The 17,318-nt window shown below is 35.9% G+C and overlaps 2 non-coding genes across 2 annotated transcripts; one reads left to right on the plus strand and one right to left on the minus strand.

The window, feature by feature from the left end:
* Positions 1–4,047: 4,047 nt before the first annotated feature.
* Trnam-cau lies at positions 4,048–4,119 on the plus strand. The gene has a single exon. It is a non-coding gene; the product is annotated as a tRNA-Met (tRNA).
* Positions 4,120–4,293: 174 nt separating this feature from the next.
* Positions 4,294–4,365, minus strand: Trnam-cau. The gene has a single exon. It is a non-coding gene; the product is annotated as a tRNA-Met (tRNA).
* Between the last annotated feature and the right edge of the window lie 12,953 nt (positions 4,366–17,318).

A 17,318-nucleotide genomic window follows, 5' to 3' on the forward strand; every position in this document is an offset into this window, starting at 1 on the left:
TATCACTAAACAAAGGAAAGTTAGTTACTTCCTAGACATTTTATCTTTATAGATCATCGAGAAAAGTATGTATTTTTAATCAGATAACCGAGGCAAGTAGTTAAGAAAGTATCACTAAACAAAAGAAAGTCCTTACATTTTATCTTCAAAGAAAATTTGGAAAATCGTGTATTTATTTAGTCAACAAGGCATGTATTGAGAAAGTATCAGTAGGCAAAGGAAGAATGACGTATTTAATAAAATGACTATGGCAAGTAGTTAACAAAGTATCACAAGAAAAAAAGGATTAGTATCTTTGTAGATATTTTTCCTTCATAGATGATCTGGAAAGAGACGTATTTAGAGAACCAAGGCAAGTAGTTAAGAAAGTATAACTAAATAAAAGAAAATAGATAAATATTCTATTAATTCATGCTTAACATTTAAATTTTGCTCGATTAAAGTTACAACCGAGATAAAAACGACTGATTTATGACTCCATACCTCTGTATTGCTATCAGATTTTTTCCTTCGGTGAAGTTCTCGAAATTTCGAATTTTCGAGACCTCACGGAACATCATTCGCTAAAACGGAAACCTGTGTGTAAATTAAATCACCTCTGTTTCAGTAAACTGAATTAAACGGCTCACCCCGTGGGCCACAACCCTCAGAAGCAATAAAATCAAACCCATTAGAGGCCGAGGCGCGACTGGGTAAACTCTCTCCCGATTTCCAATTTCCTCGTAAAGAACCCGCTTTATTTTTTCTTCCCGGCCCCCCCATCGATCGCCGCTCTAATTGTTACCGAGCGACGTAAAATATATAGTTTAATCGGTCTCCCCCTCTTCGATCCCAGTATTTACCCATTAAAAGCTCGTTATTCGCCGTATACTCTGTCGCGCACGCTTTTCTATTACGGTTTAAGTGTCTGGCTCGTAAACTGTTTTTAATTTTGGATTCGGGGCACGGGGAGAGAACGCCTCGGATTCCTTACTTTCCACGGAATTAACAATAAGAGCAGCAATGCCGGCTCTAAAGCGCAAATGAGTTTTGCCTCAAGCTCGAATCACTGCGCTGAATCCTTTATCTGGCCGTCGCGTATGAATGTTTACCGTTTGTTTCGTTTAGTTTGTTTTGCTTCGGGGAACGTCGATCTATGCCCGTGCGCGATGAGATTTAAAGGTTATCCCCCCTCAAAAAGACAATCACAAGTGTTACATATCTCATTATAGCTTCGCTGGAGTTTCTTGTAACAAAGAATGATTTTTTACAGTTCAATTTTAGCAAAATTTAACTGTAACTCGAAGAAAATGGCTTGTAATCATTCACGTAATCATAAAACGTTACTGTTTGTGCTGAAATATACTTCGTAACGAAGAAATTGGATGCAAGGCAGCAACGACGACNCCTCAAGCTCGAATCACTGCGCTGAATCCTTTATCTGGCCGTCGCGTATGAATGTTTACCGTTTGTTTCGTTTAGTTTGTTTTGCTTCGGGGAACGTCGATCTATGCCCGTGCGCGATGAGATTTAAAGGTTATCCCCCCTCAAAAAGACAATCACAAGTGTTACATATCTCATTATAGCTTCGCTGGAGTTTCTTGTAACAAAGAATGATTTTTTACAGTTCAATTTTAGCAAAATTTAACTGTAACTCGAAGAAAATGGCTTGTAATCATTCACGTAATCATAAAACGTTACTGTTTGTGCTGAAATATACTTCGTAACGAAGAAATTGGATGCAAGGCAGCAACGACGACACTTTTAGTCGAATCGGGCTTAGTTTGGCTTTAATTCTGAGGCAGAATGTTTTTAAAGTCGATTGAAAGAAGCGTGTCGTCAGATTTCGCGTTCAAAGCTGAGGGAATTCAAAGTAGGCCTTGTTCTGCTAATAAGATTTGCGAATTTCGTAGAGGTGGAAATTTAAGCTGTTTTGATACATTCGAATGCGATGAATAGCATTGTCGCCTTTTGTTTGTCGGCGTCTAAATTTGGAAACGATAAACTCGACAAAAAAAATTACCAGGGAAAACAAGTCGAAAGTCACGAGCAGGAACTATAAATAATCGCTTTTTAGAAATCAATAGGAATGAGAGAGTTTCAAGACCTATTTATCCAAAGCTGTAACATTTTGCAACCATCACCCTCATTTTCGACCCCCTAAGGGCGCCTCAATATGGTAATATTTTTATGGGGGTTCGACAGATATAAAATTACCGTAAAATTCGCTGGGTACAAAAAGAACAATTTAATTGGAGGATATCAGGCACCCCATATACTTCGTTTACTACTTTTTTACGACGCCTTAAATCTTCTTTTACCATAAAACAAACACCATCAGCATTGCTACCTTCTATGCTATTGCCATTCTATGCCATTCTGCTACTTTGCCATTACATTTATAACTATTTAGCCCTTGGTAACGGTGGGCAACCGATTCTACGAGTGTGATGGGATGTAAGAAGGTCTCTGGGTAGATGTAAAATATTGATTAAGGGCCCCATATTCTTTAAATAGTGTTTTCCGCAAAGACAAATAATTTCAAACATTTAATAACTGAATAATCTAAAGCTTATCAAATAATAGGAATGTTATGTCATGCCATCTGGGTATTTTCAAAGACGCCGCAGTAAAACGAATAAACAGGTGCAAAAAACGATCAAACCATCAAGGTTTTAGGTACTGAAATCTACGAAAATACTAACTTTTTTATATATAATTCCACATATAAATATTCTTATAACATTTACTTGCTTAGTCCTACATATAAAATTGTTTACTTTTATTTATAAGTACGTGAAAATAATTCTTAAAATGTGGGGTTAGAATAACAGCAAACGCATGTTTTACAAACGCTTTTTTTTAGTTATTATTTTATTTGAGTAAGTTTAAATGGTAACAATGAATAAACAAAACGTCAAGGATTTCATTTTTGTGCTTACTTTTGTTCTACACGTTTTACTTTTAAAGATTTCAGTACCTAAAAACGCCAGAAATTTCACTATTTCTCGGCCGGGTATATGGACACCTTAAGGAAAATACATAAGCCAGAACCTAGTCACACAAAATAATAGTTATTTACACCATAAAGGAGGTAAGTATTATTTACCAGTCGAGGAATAGCATTTCTATGATTCCTAATAAGATTGCACAGTTTTTAAAACTAGAACATCCTGAAATATATACAGGCCATTCATTCCGAAGAACATCGGCAACGTTATTAGCTAATACAGGAGTTGATGTATTAGCAATCAATAGACATGGTGGGTGGAAATCAGCCACAATTGCAGAAAGTTATGTTGCTCCCGTTGTCCATAGCAACTTCCACTTGTACGGTAAAATCCACTTACCTCCTTAAAAACAATGTATTAATAGTCTATTTACTATAGTGGGGGTATATCACTGATAAAAAAATTAATTCTAAAAATATTGCTAATAATATCAGATATTTGGACTTCTGGGGAAACAAATAAATAAAACAACAATTTATAAAACGAAGCGTTTTCCACAACAAAAATCTCCCCATGCTTGAACCTTTTCGCTGGAAGAGCATATTTCTTCCTTTTTTCTATTCCTACGCAGCTAGAAGACAACCCGCTTTACTAAATTCCGTTGACCCGATATCCATATCGATAAGTTAGAGTCCGTTTCCGGTACTCGGCTGCTGGTCCGGACAGGAGTGCCCATCCCCCCGTATCTGCGACTACAAATGGGTCGTTAGGGATTTTCGAATCAATTATGCCTTTTGTTGGGGTTCGCAAGTCCGGTCAAAGTTTATTCCCGGTTGGTTCCTTGGAATTCCCATCTCCGACTTATTTTTTCGGTACATTAGATCCTTATATAGGACTGAGCTTTAATTCTGACTCGTGTAAAATATCGGTCTAGATAGTTTGTGCCGAATAAAGTCATTGAATAGTATTGTTGAGATAGTTTTTGTAGCAGTTGGTGTAAAATGAATTGTGGAAATAAAAAAAATTGCATACATTAAGCAATTTTCTGATGCAACGTTTGTTCCATATTGAATAAACTTGCGTTTTTATACACGTTACAGGATACATCTGTACGAGGAGCAGAGTGGCGCAGTGGAAGCGTGCTGGGCCCATAACCCAGAGGTCCGTGGATCGAAACCACGCTCTGCTACAACTTGTTTTTTTTATTAAAACATGTACCACAATGTAGTGTTTTTACTTAAAATTTAGAAAAATATCTTGAGACAAATATGACGTTAACATTCAAGTGTTACACAAAATTTATGGAGAAATTTAAAACAACCGTTCTGTGTAGTAGTTGTACCAACCTTTCTACTAAAAAAATTAGCAGAGCGTGGTTTCGATCCACGGACCTCTGGGTTATGGGCCCAGCACGCTTCCACTGCGCCACTCTGCTTGTCCTGAAATTGCCCTGAAAGTTATTGAAACTGTATATAGTCCAGTTAGTGAAGCATTTTAGCTACCAATTTTTTCGGATGGAATGGATTGACGTGAAATGTGAACTGTAGCTAGGGAATAGCCCAAGAAATAAAAGTTATATAGTGCCGTTATGTGCTCTTACCATAGGGGTGGATGCCACCCCTTCTGGAGGGTGGAAATTTTTTTATTAAAAATAACCTCACGATTCGATAGAGGGGACTAATTCTAAAAATGTTCTATAAAAATATTTTGTACAGTCAATACTTTTTGAGTTATTTGCGCCTAAACATGTTCGTTTTTAACCTTAAAAATGCATGTTTTTGAGCCATTTTTCGCGAATATCTCAAAAACTACAAGTTTTATCAAAAAATATATCATAAGCAAAAATGAAGCAAAATAGTTATAAAGTTATAAAATAATTAAATAGCAAAGAGATTGCTTTTTTTATTTTTGTAGGTGGTATAGAACCCGAGTGATGACTCCCAGAAGTTGAAGTCAATTTCGAAGATAGCTATAGTCGAAACGTTCAACGTCCTGTAGCGAAAAAATTAAAGGTTTTTCAAGGAAAACTTATACCCTTATTAAGGTTCTTGAAAAGACCTTTAAATTGAGTGGTGGTAAAAATCGTTAGCATGAAAACTAATGAAGTTACAATCAAAAGAAAATGATTGTCTTGATTTTTGAGAAAAAAAATTCGGTATTAAAATGAATGACTTGGAAAAAAAAATTAAACGCACTCACATATAATTTTTAGGAAATTTCTCTATAAGGGGTAGGGTTTTTTATGAGGGGTAGGTCTTCCATAAGGGTTTTTGTGTGGCTGAAAAGTTGCAATATAGGTATTATAGATCATCTCAATCTGCCAATATCTCAGCGATGAAGCGGTCTTACATAAGAAACCTAGATATGGAAGTCCATAAAAAATTGTTTAAAATAATAAATAAAAAAGGTTTTTTTAATTATAAATTTAAAAAAATCCATATTGATATAATTTTTTTATTACAACTTTGCATCTCTGCAGAAAATTCCTTTCCTATTGTCATCAAATTTAAATTTTCAATTTCATTATATTACAAATTTCTACTTTCTAATACTCAAAGTAAAAAAAAAATGTCCAAACGATTGTCTATAAATACCTACGTTTCAATGGGGTGGTCTTTTCGCTAAAGCCTTTCTATATCAGCTTCCTCAGACCTCAGAGAATGAATGGTTATTATTGCGCGCAAGCGTTTTCCACGGGCCACCACCAGTGTAAAACCTTCATCACGCTGCATTACATCACATATAAATACGTTTTTCTAACGAAGCGAAAACCATAATGAAACTCAATGAATTAGAAGCGCCCTTCGGAATATATCATCGCTCGTGTTCAATTTTTAACCAAAAAAACAAGACATGTGACTGTATCTAAATTGTTTTTTAAATTTACTCCATTTTTAGTATTAGTTTTAATTCCTAAAGTAAAGTAAAACTGTAGGTACTACTTATTTTATATTTATGTGCCTCGAATGGTGTTTGTTTAACTTTTAAATTATTTTTTATTATATGTAGATGTCGTTTTAAGAAGAAATGGTAGTTACGTTGATTTAATCAGAAGTGATAAGCTTGAAAACTTCTAAAAATATCGAAATACTTCGAAATGTTCCAAAACCTTTCTGTCCAGGGTGATTATGAAATACGTACGTTCCTTGAAAAGGGCGATAGAGTAACAAAAAAAATTAAACGAATAAACAGTCATTGACATTTGGCTTTTGACATTTAAACAATCAAATCATTAAAATGGATGAAAACGGCTGTAGAATCCAATCAATATTGACATTTAACGCAGACCGCAGTGTACTTGGACGTCGACATAACCGTGGCCCATCCTTTAGGGATCTTCGATTCCAGCCAAAAAGTATCCGAAACGAAATCTAATCAATTAGATTTTCTAGATGAACGACTCGGTCAGCAGAGTCAACGGAAGTATAAATTAAGGACTGTTTCGCCGTACAAAAACTCTCAATTTCGCTTTTATTTGTTGCGAGACAAAGAAAGATCCGGCGGAGGCACAAAGGAAAGCGAGGAACTTTCTTTTTCCCGACGGGAGCAGGGGGGAAGCCCACAGCGGCGGGGTCTCGAATAATCACGGATATTTTATATACGAGAAAACATAGAAATCTTATAAATGTATTCTCGTGTATGTCTATGCCTCCAACATAGTCGCACCTGCTATTTCGCAGCTACTACGACAGCAAGAGCAAACAATTTTTAATAACTGATAATACTGTGAGAAGCAACTATTCTGCAGACTATTGCCACGAGTAGCATTGAATTATATCCGCAATATCTAGTAACAGCTAGCATCATTTGTCAGCAGAACCACCTGACCTAGACAGGTCGAGCCAGATATTAATTCTCTTAAATCTATGAATATACTTTACGCTTCGTGTATATATTCTTTTTCTTTCTTATACAATTTACAACATATTTGACGTCATTTCTAACCACTGTCGCAGTGATCCTACATTGAAAATTTCTGGGCACGCCACTGCGACGATCCGACTGGGACATTCGGAATGTTACTGACCAATCTAGTTAGGAGGCCGGCCTATAACTGGGCCGTAGGAAGATATAACAAAGTAAAGTTTTGTATTAACTCGGCTTCGTTGCCCTTTCACTCTTCCATTTGTAATTGGAATTCTTATATTATTAAATAATCTGCTTAGGGAGCTATTTTCGAGGGAGGGTGGAGGTAGGGAAGCGTCTTTGATGCGATGGAGTCCTTAGGTTTTATTTATAAGGGTATCGATTGGTCCTGGACGACTGTTTCGGAACGTGGGAGCAAATTGGCTGCCGCGAAATTCGTTCACGGATAATACCTAGAATGTTTCCCTTGAAGACAAATTTGTTGCAGATCCTGCAAGAAATTCCGCCGAAATGGCTGGAAACGTCGAGAAAGTGATTCCGAGGGGGATGTATTACATTTTGGAGTTCTACAGTGTGATTTAGCGTGTTATTTTAAAGTCGATGGTAGATACACAAATTAATAAAGAATAAATAAAACAGCAACAAAATTAATCCATGAATAGTATAAATTTAAGCAGAATACGATCCTGTTCCGAACGCTTACGAAGGGCAACGGAGGCTAGCCCCCGTTGCTCGGTTCAAATGCGCTACGGAAATTTTCCTTTGAATGAAACCTGCTTTTTAATAACCCCATCTCTAAATTTTCATATTTGACAACGCCAATAGGATTTTTTCGATAAAAAAATCGATTTTTCTCGACATGCCTTTTTGGTTTTATATTCAAGCACAGATTTCCGGGAGCCCGGAGGGCCGAGTATCGAATCAAAAGCCCCAAATCGCGAGGGAGTACACTTCTCTTTTAATTAGAGGAAAACAGCGGGCGCGGATAATCGGGGGATAACAAGACAATGATGGGCCACTTCTCCGTGACCATTAATTCCATTCGAGGGCCCTAATGCCCCGCCATCAATAGCCATCGGCCGGCTAGGATATCCGCCGGGTTGCACGGGTCGGCGCTTTTTTACGCACGTTTTTGATTAATTGGCAGCGCGTCCTCAGGCTCTCCGGCGGTTTGTCACGGACCTGGGGCTCTGGCGTCCGCACACGGAAAAATTAATGACTCACACACACCCATACACATACACGGAGGTAGTCTGTTTCGTATACTAAAAAAACATTTAGTCGATAATTGAACACAGAACGTAAGGGTGATTTATTGGGACCGGACGGAATTTTCAAGGTAGTTCTAGGTCACGTCTCATAGGTGGCACCTCGCAAAGCCAACTTTGGCACCTGAGTTTACAACTTTTGGTCGCTCTGACGTCATCCGTTCTGTTTTAGAGGAAGCCATATACTGGCTTACGTAGCAAATAATTTTCAGTGGAGCAAAACCCCTTCACGCATCATACGTTTCTAAATATTTACCGTTTCGCGTATTCGTTTTATTTTTTGAGGTAATCTCTAGTTTTAATACTTCTCATCCGATTGGGAATCGGATTGCTATGCGAATCGTTCGTCTGATTTCATGGCCGACTTGATAAATCCGCTCATTCGTCCGATGGGGGATGCTCAAAAATGCCATTAAAATGCCTTTCCTCGGGATCTGTTGAACTGAGGCTGACAGGGCCATGTCGAACAGTTGCTGGGTTGAAGTTGAACCGCAACATGACAGGAGAAATGTTTAATAACCGCGAGTGGGGTGGGGCTGCTGCGAACGTTTAAAAAGCGGTGAAAGAATTGAATTTTTATGGCCCAGTTTTTGTGTTTTTTTCAAAATTAAATAATGACATCGTTATAATTCAGTTACTGTCCATAAAAATGGATAAAGTTTGTCACGGTAACTTTAAAATGTAAGAGTGACTTCTAAATTTACGTACTCGAATGCCAAGCAAAAGGGACAGCTCTGTGGTTAAATTCCCTCTGCGGAAAACGCCGCCCCCTGAATAATCATCGGTTTTCTTACAATAGAATTAGTTTTAAAACAAGGTCTGGGGTCGTAATTAAATTGAGATAAATCCGAACGACACAATAAAAGTTGGTTTCGACCGACTGCCGAGTAATCCGGGAAAACATACAAAAAGATGCGGGAGATAAATAACAAAAGATTTACTGGGGATGTCGAGTCAACCGAGTGAGCCGGTTTTTGCGAGTTTTATGGACACGGAACTGTTGAAAATTTAGTGTCCCGAAACGCGGCGTCTCCTTCAAACAGTGTTTTTTTTTAGTTCTCGCTTTGCGCCCCATAAAAATGCCATTCGGAAAATTGAAAGTTCGCGGTGAATTGCTGGGGACTGGAAATTCGAGTACATTACATTTAATCGTAATAAACAATTATTGAAAATAATTTATTTAGAACATAGAATGTACGTCAACAAAATCAGTACGTCAGATACAGTGTGTCACAAAATAATGAAACAAAATTCATATTTTTTCCAATTCAGATTTTAAAAAATCGCTAAAGCAGGTCAATTAGTAAACAGAAATTGCTACTTTTCTGCAATATTTTCTATTTTTTGAGCCATGTTTGACAGACCTATAACATTACTGAATTTTTTTTAAATAGAACGCTCTGTATCTTATACAGGGTCGGAAAGTCCTCATGGTTCATCGGCGTGAGAGCGATAAAGTAAGTCATAGAAATCCGTGAGATAGAGAAAGGTGGCTATAATGAAGGCGTCTAATAGTTGCCGCCCATTTCGCCCTTCCACAAATAAGAAGTGGATCTTATTTGTGGAAGGGCGAAATGGGCGGTGAGTACAGATTTTTTAATTGAATTTCAATTCAATTTATTATTATTATTATGTATTCCAAGACTGCCTTGATGTATTTTATCTTTTATTCATTTCACCAAAGCTGTCTCCAAGTCATAAACACCCTGTAAGTCCACGAACTTGACTTCAAAATAACCATACGCCCTCAGAGGTAATCCTATCGAGGAAACGACATCATTTTTATACCTATTCATTTTATTTCACTTAATTTTTAATATGTATTGTTTGATGCGTCATTTTAGACAGTGACATATCTATCACCACTGAAGTGACGTCACGCGCAAGGCCTTGAGGCTTTATAATCTAAGCTGTAGCGATCCGAAACAGCTGTAGACCAGTGCTTAAGCCTTCAAAAATGGTAAAAAGTGAAAAAAAATTATAGTAGGATGAAACCCATTGGAAAAGGAAGAGAATATAACAGAAATGAAACGCAAAATAATTTACGGGTGATCTGAGGTCGGGAAGGGGAAGGGGGTGAGTTTTTAAGGGTAAAAAACGGTTTATCTTGATTTCCGGAAAAACTACAAGTCTTATGGAAAAAAGTTAAATGGCAAAGTTGTAGGTAATAAAAAGATCTACAACTTTTGTATTTACACTTTTTTCACATAACCTCAAAATTTATGTGAAAAATTCAAATAACCAAGTTTTTGGTTTTTTATTTTTATCTTTTACAAACAAATTTTTTTTTCACGAAATTTGGTGAAAACTTACCTATTTATGTCCCAAACACGCTGTAATTTTTTTGATTTGAAATATTTATTTTTTCACCTTATTTTTACTTAATATCGAAAAAGCACCCTAATTTTCAATCGAAAATTCTCACGTCAAAATATCTGCTTTTTTAAAAACGTCGGTGGGCTTTTTCTTCGTTGAAATCTCTACTTTCTGATGGTGTAAAAAAATATATACATTACTATGGTAAGTTTTCTCAGGAAATGCAAAGAAACGAACTAGAATCCGAAAATTTTTTTCTAATCATTATGTACAATTTTGAGCTATTTATTAAAATTTACACTTTAATTACTCGAAAAACGTAAGATTCCATGTTACATTGATAAACAAAAAAATTACAAGTCGAAATATACTATTATAATTAACAACCAAATAAGTTAATAAAGTTAATATTTAATAAGACATCTACAATATTTTGAGAAAGTTGTAGAATCTTCTTTCGTTTCTTTGCATTTCCTGAGAAAACTTACCATAGTAATGTATATTTTTTTTAACCATCAGAAAGTAGAGATTACAACGAAGAAAAAGCCCACCGACGTTTTTAAAAAAGCAGATATTTTGACGTGAGAATTTTCGATTGAAAATTAGGGTGCTTTTTCGATATTAAGTAAAAATAAGGTGAAAAAATAAATATTTCAAATCAAAAAAATTACAGCGTGTTTGGGACATAAATAGGTAAGTTTTCACCAAATTTCGTGAAAAAAAAATTTTTTTGTAAAAGATAAAAATAAAAAACCAAAAACTTGGTTATTTGAATTTTTCACATAAATTTTGAGGTTATGTGAAAAAAGTGTAAATACAAAAGTTGTAGATCTTTTTATTACCTACAACTTTGCCATTTAACTTTTTTCCATAAGACTTGTAGTTTTTCCGGAAATCAAGGGAAACCGTTTTTTACCCTTAAAAACTCACCCCCTTCCCCTTCCCGACCTCAGATCGCCCGTAAATTATTTTTCCTTTCATTTCTGTTATATTCTCTTTCTTTTCCAATGGGTTTCATTCTACTATAATTTTTATTGGTTTCAAAAATTATCGACCCTGGTCTACTACAGCACTACCAACTTCACAATTAATTGATATGTCACCACGTAGTTATCCTAAAGATGCCCACTATTGACATCAACACGACTCCTTAACATTTTGTCGAATAACCACGCACGAATATTCCCTGTAACATCCACCCTATGCCCTGAGAATCCCTCATGCCCCGCTCTGCTTGAAATATGAGGGATTTTATCGCACGCCAGACGTCATACCCGTATACTTATTGCACATCATATGCACTCCCGTCTCATACTGCATTATTCCACTTATTTTACACGCTGGCGTCGAACGTGCCTCATATACAGGTGGATATACTTAGGCGGAATGCAAGGCGGCTCTGAGAGCGTTCATATGTTTCCCCCGTAATGGCTCAGGCTGCTTTATAGGTGCGAAAGCGCGAGAGCTTCGGTTTGTGACGACGATCGTCACTTGTTCCATCAACGAAAAAACGTAGGAGCCTTGAAAGGCGAGAAATGCGGTTAGGATCTTCCTAATCACGTCGTTGAGTCACTCTGCCCGTTGGTATTATTTCGCGACTTTATGATGGTATTATGCTTTTATTTTTAAGAATACAAATGCAGATGTGACTCACGAGCCCGCGAGCGGATTGTTACACCCACTACCACCTGTCGCGCTTTTGTTCTGGCTCTAAAATTATTCGTTGTGACTTAAACTTCAATAGAGCTCTCTTGAAATATGCGTTACTTAGCACGGTATTGCTATAAAGTAATTCAGAAGGTAGACCTTTAAAAAATAGACCCAGTGGTGAAAACTGGCATAAAAGTCCATTTAATTAACACTTAATTTGTTTTATCTGGATTGAAATGACTTGAGGTTGTTAAATAGACCGATTTAAGGGTTACATAACCTCACTTAATCTAAAAAAACACGAGATATTGTAATATTGGTAGCAATGACAGAAAGGGCTCCCGTGTATATCAGTGACGAAATATTCAAAATTTAATTTCCATGCGTAACACTGAAGCAGTAATCAATCTCTGTTTGTACGGCAGACACTCGTGATAACAGTGCGTTTCTTGTTGATTCGAGTTGTTACCCCGATCATCACTCGTCCCGCTACCCCATTGTACCGAATATATCAACAGCATTGTGCAAATACTTTTAACTCTTAAGTGAACATGCAAACACAACGTCACACGCGGCAATAGCGTCGTTAATTATTATTGATGTCGCTTGCGAAAAGTTGGGTTATGTTAATTTTATTATTCAGATTTTGTGTGAGACTCCGATTCAATTTAAACATTTTGTAGGAGATATCACGTTTAGAGGATAGCATTAGCAAAAATTGTAAACCGAATTCGTCTCGTAAACGTTCCGATGTTTACGTAACATTCCATGTAAAATTCAAATCGGGATCGATCAGTATTCGGCTGGTGCAATACCTTAAATGTTTGCATAAAAGTTACATTTGCACAGCAACATCTAAAACGATAACGGCGGGAGCAGTCGTAAAAATTTAATGTGAGCTAGGAGGGTAAATAACTCTGCTTTATAATCCTTTTCAAGATATATTGCGTTGTTTAATGCAATAAAGGGAGAGTAAAGCAGGAATTTATATGTTAGTACTTTTAATTTTGAACTATGTGTCTATATGTACAGGAGCTGTTTAAACGATTACATAGCATGGAAACAACGCTATTGTGTCTTAGCTCTTAGCGTATTTTGGATATTGGCAGTGGTGGATCTGTTTTGAGGTGGATGTGGGAGGGGGCAAGCAATTTTTTTCTGGATTACCTTCAGTACAACTCACATAATAAAAGTGTAGGTCCCTAGATCTGGGCGAGGTCTGGAACATTTTAAAAATTGCGAAAATGTTTAAAAAATTTTAAAAAATACCTATTTTATCTGAGTTTTTTACTTAAATCTTGGAACCTATGCATCTTGGAGGAATATTGAATTAAAATTATAATTTTTGAAAAAAACTTAATTGCAAATCGATAAATGTAATCCAATTGTTTAAAAATAAAAAAAAATGTTAACTTTAAAAATTTACTGTGGCCGGCCTAATCAACGGATTTCAATTTTTCAAAAACCATTTGAAAGGTTGAGCGGTCTTTTCTATGTGAAAAAATTTTCAAGTATCTACATGCTTTTTTGAAACTGTGCAACATTTTGAATATTCGAAATTTTTTTTTCCAAATATTTTTCAAAAAATTATTTTGCGAAAACTATAGAACCGATTTTAATTAAATTTGGTGTGTTGTTTTATTATACTCTAAAGTTATTTTTCCCAAAATTAGAATGCCCTCGGACTAATTAAAATATTTTTAAAAAATTATCCAAAAAAACTTGATTATTTTACCTTTATTTCATCAATTATTGCCATTTTGCTTAATCGGTAACAAATGTAAAAATTTTTAACTTACAGTATATTGTGCAAAATTCAATTCTAAAACTTTTTTGCTCTTCAATATTCTTCCACGATGCATAGGTTCCAAGATATAAGTAAAAAACCCATATAAAATAGGTATTTTTTAAAATTTTTAAAACATTTTTGCAATTTTGAAAATGTTCCGGACCTCGCCCAGACCTAGGGATCTACACTTTTATTATGTTTGTTGTACTGAAGATATTCCAGCAAAAATTAGCTTGCCTCCTCTTACATCCAAGAAGTGGCAGGGATATTTCGACAGATCCGGCCTGGTCTATGTCGTCATATCTGTGATTCTTCCAGCTTACTTCAACCAAAATACCGTGGCTTACTCAGGTTTATACCCGCATAGCAAATTGCCCGTCCTGTCCCTCGTTCTCATAGGCCTTAATTAGGCCACTTACCTAAGTTTTCGGCGAGGACAGCGTCTTTATCCCAGTTCATTAATCCGCATTTCAGCGCCCGCCTTGATAAACTTAACAAAGTTATTTATATTAAAATAAGGAAGAGCCCTGGTAATACTCTTCCACTCGAGTGGTGTTATGTTCCCGAAATATGTTTGTGGGGCACTTATTCTAACTTATGGGAAAAAGCCAGCTAGAGAAAATTATTACTATTTACTTACGAGCCCCTGTATTCACGGAAAGTGCAGGAATACAGATCTTCACGTCGGTAGTCCGCAAATATATGCCCCCAAGAAGTTCTGCAGGGGTTGGTTGTTTTATGTGAAACGTATACGACATAATAATTGCTATCTGGTCTCGGTTTGGACCCTACTAATCCAATAATCCCACGGTAATTCGTTCCTTATTCCAACCAAAAAGCTGATAGATATTTTAGCAGGACAACTGAGGATTACACCCAGGTGGTTCTCGGTTATAATTGCGGGACTGCTTCTGGTTCTGTAATTATTACAAAAGGAAATCGTTACTTATCATAATCAATCAGTTTATTAATTAATTAGTTGATCAATTATACATAATTGGTGTTTGATCAATTTTACACAGCTTGATCAATTGTACACAACGAACAAGTTCGAATAATTTTTGCACGATTTTCAGTTTATTTTAATCACTTTACACATACTGATCAATACATATTACACAACTTGATCAAGTTTAAATAATACGTGAACGATTTAAAATTTTATAAGATGTATTTATTTTATTTACATAGTGATCAATTTCACAGTTTAATCGATTTCACACAACTTAATCAACTTTACATAATTTGATCAATTTTACACAACTTGATCAAGTTTAGACAATATGTGAACGATTTAAAATTTCATAAAATGTATTTATTTTACTTACATAGTAATCAATTCTACCGTTTGCTCGATATTACACAACTTAATCAATTTTACATAATTTGATCAATTTTACACAACTTGATCAAGTTTAAATAATATGTGAACGATTTAAAATGTTATAAAATTTATTTATTTTACTTACATAGTAATCAATTTTACATTTGATCGATTTTACACAACTTAATCAATTTTACATAATTTGATCAATTTTACACAAATCTGTTCAAATTTCAACAATGTTTGCACGATTTTGAGTTTTATATCAATTTTACATAATTTTATTATAATTGGTTAGTTTCGTGCAATGCAATTTAGTAAATTTCACCTTACTGTAAATGAAAACTATTAGCTTTTGACATATTATCGCCTCCGAAGTTCCAGCAAGACGTCGTCCGGTCCTGTCTCGTGACGGGGCGTCACGCTCATAATCGCGCGCCCACGCAGCGTCGGGACGTAAAAAAGCGAGGACCGCCCGCGTCCCAAAAATGAGGTATGTCGGGGATGAAAAGATCAACAAGGGGTCGAGTGTTATCTCATCCCGATGATTGATATCGCCGATACGAAGAGTGGGACCGCAAAAATTACATAATAAAATTCGGAATGCTTTCCGCTTGATGAGTTTTTTGCCCCGCGCGGTTATTCCCTCGCTGAATTTAATGGGCCTGCTGCGACGAAACTCGTGTGTGTTTCGAGTATGTAAAAATAGAAGTAAACTAATTTGTACGTGAATTTTTTACGTGATTGAGATGGAGTTTGACAGACGTTTTCATTTATATCTACCTGTACCAAATTTAGAAGTTATTTTACTAGAAAAAATTATTAAGGATGCGCAATAATTCTTTTCAATTCAAGTTACGTATTTGTCATTGGAAAAAAAATTTTTATTGCATGTACGTTACTTTTACAAGGTTTAATCAATTTTACATAAAATGATCAATTTTACATAATACGATCAATTTTACATAAAATGATCAATTTTACACAATACTATCAATTTTACATAATATGATCAATTTTACATAATACGATCAATTTTACATGAAATGATAAATTTTACATAATAAGATCAATTTTGCATAAAATTATCAATTTTACACAGTCGTCGTGCATGATTTCATCATTTGACATAGTTTCCCAACTATTTTCTCAGCAATTCTTCGTGCCTTAGTCGACTTTATACGATTGCTTAGCTTTGTTTTAGTCTCGTTTAATTGCAGCGTGTGAAAAACTGGATTAAACCCGTCCAAGAAACCCCGCGCGTTATTGTGTCGACGTATACAGTGCAAGTGGACATTATTTGATTTGTTAGCCACCTCCCGAGTCTGCGGCAGTTGATAAATGAGTTTCCCCAGAGGAGGGGACGTTCGGGACATCCATAAGTTGCGCGTTTTTCGGTTAGGATTCGACCGTTCGGTTGGCTTTGATTTATTTTCTGTCTTCGGTAATGGCGCAAAGAAATATGTTATCAACTTGTCACGGGCAATAATACGAAATGATTGATGCGGGGTACGTACACCCCACGAAAAAGCGCAGGGGAAAGGAAGGGGGAAAAAGAAACAACTGAGGTGGCGCAGGATTTACACAGTTTGATCAATTTTGCATTGTCATTTTAATTCTTCTATAATTTACTTGATTGTACATAGTTATTGATTTCAAAAGAAAACTTTTCTCGGTCTAGAAGTCTAGAACATGTCATTTTTTTCGCGACAATACCGAACAGTAATGGACGAAGGGCGATGTAGGTATTTCCTTTTTATGCTGTCGCATGTCGGTGGGAATGAATTGTTGAATGGGCCAGATCCATGTCAAAAAATGTGGGAGTAACATGCTTTGTTCGGCTGCTGAAATTTGACCCGCTCGAATACATACTGCGTCACGTCGGGCTAGACAATTTTTAATTTCTGCCGTGACTTGCTCTTATCTGGCGCCTGATGCACAGACAAGCTTTTTGTTGGGGCTTAAATGGAACAACAGTGGAAGTAAAAACATACTCTGGAGTCCTCCAGGGATCAGTTTTAGGGCCATCATTATTTTATAACTGCTTTATGTTCTCTATTTTGTAGATTTCGTTTTATTTTTATTTCGGTGTGTTTTGATACTCTTTTTATTATATGTATTTTTTATTTTTTCTTTACCCGTTTCGTATTCCTTTTTTTTTGTATATCCCCAAA

The sequence above is a fragment of the Anoplophora glabripennis genome, unplaced genomic scaffold (genome assembly GCF_000390285.2).
Source record: "Anoplophora glabripennis isolate ALB-LARVAE unplaced genomic scaffold, Agla_2.0 scaffold116, whole genome shotgun sequence".
Taxonomy (NCBI): Eukaryota; Metazoa; Arthropoda; class Insecta; order Coleoptera; family Cerambycidae; genus Anoplophora; species Anoplophora glabripennis.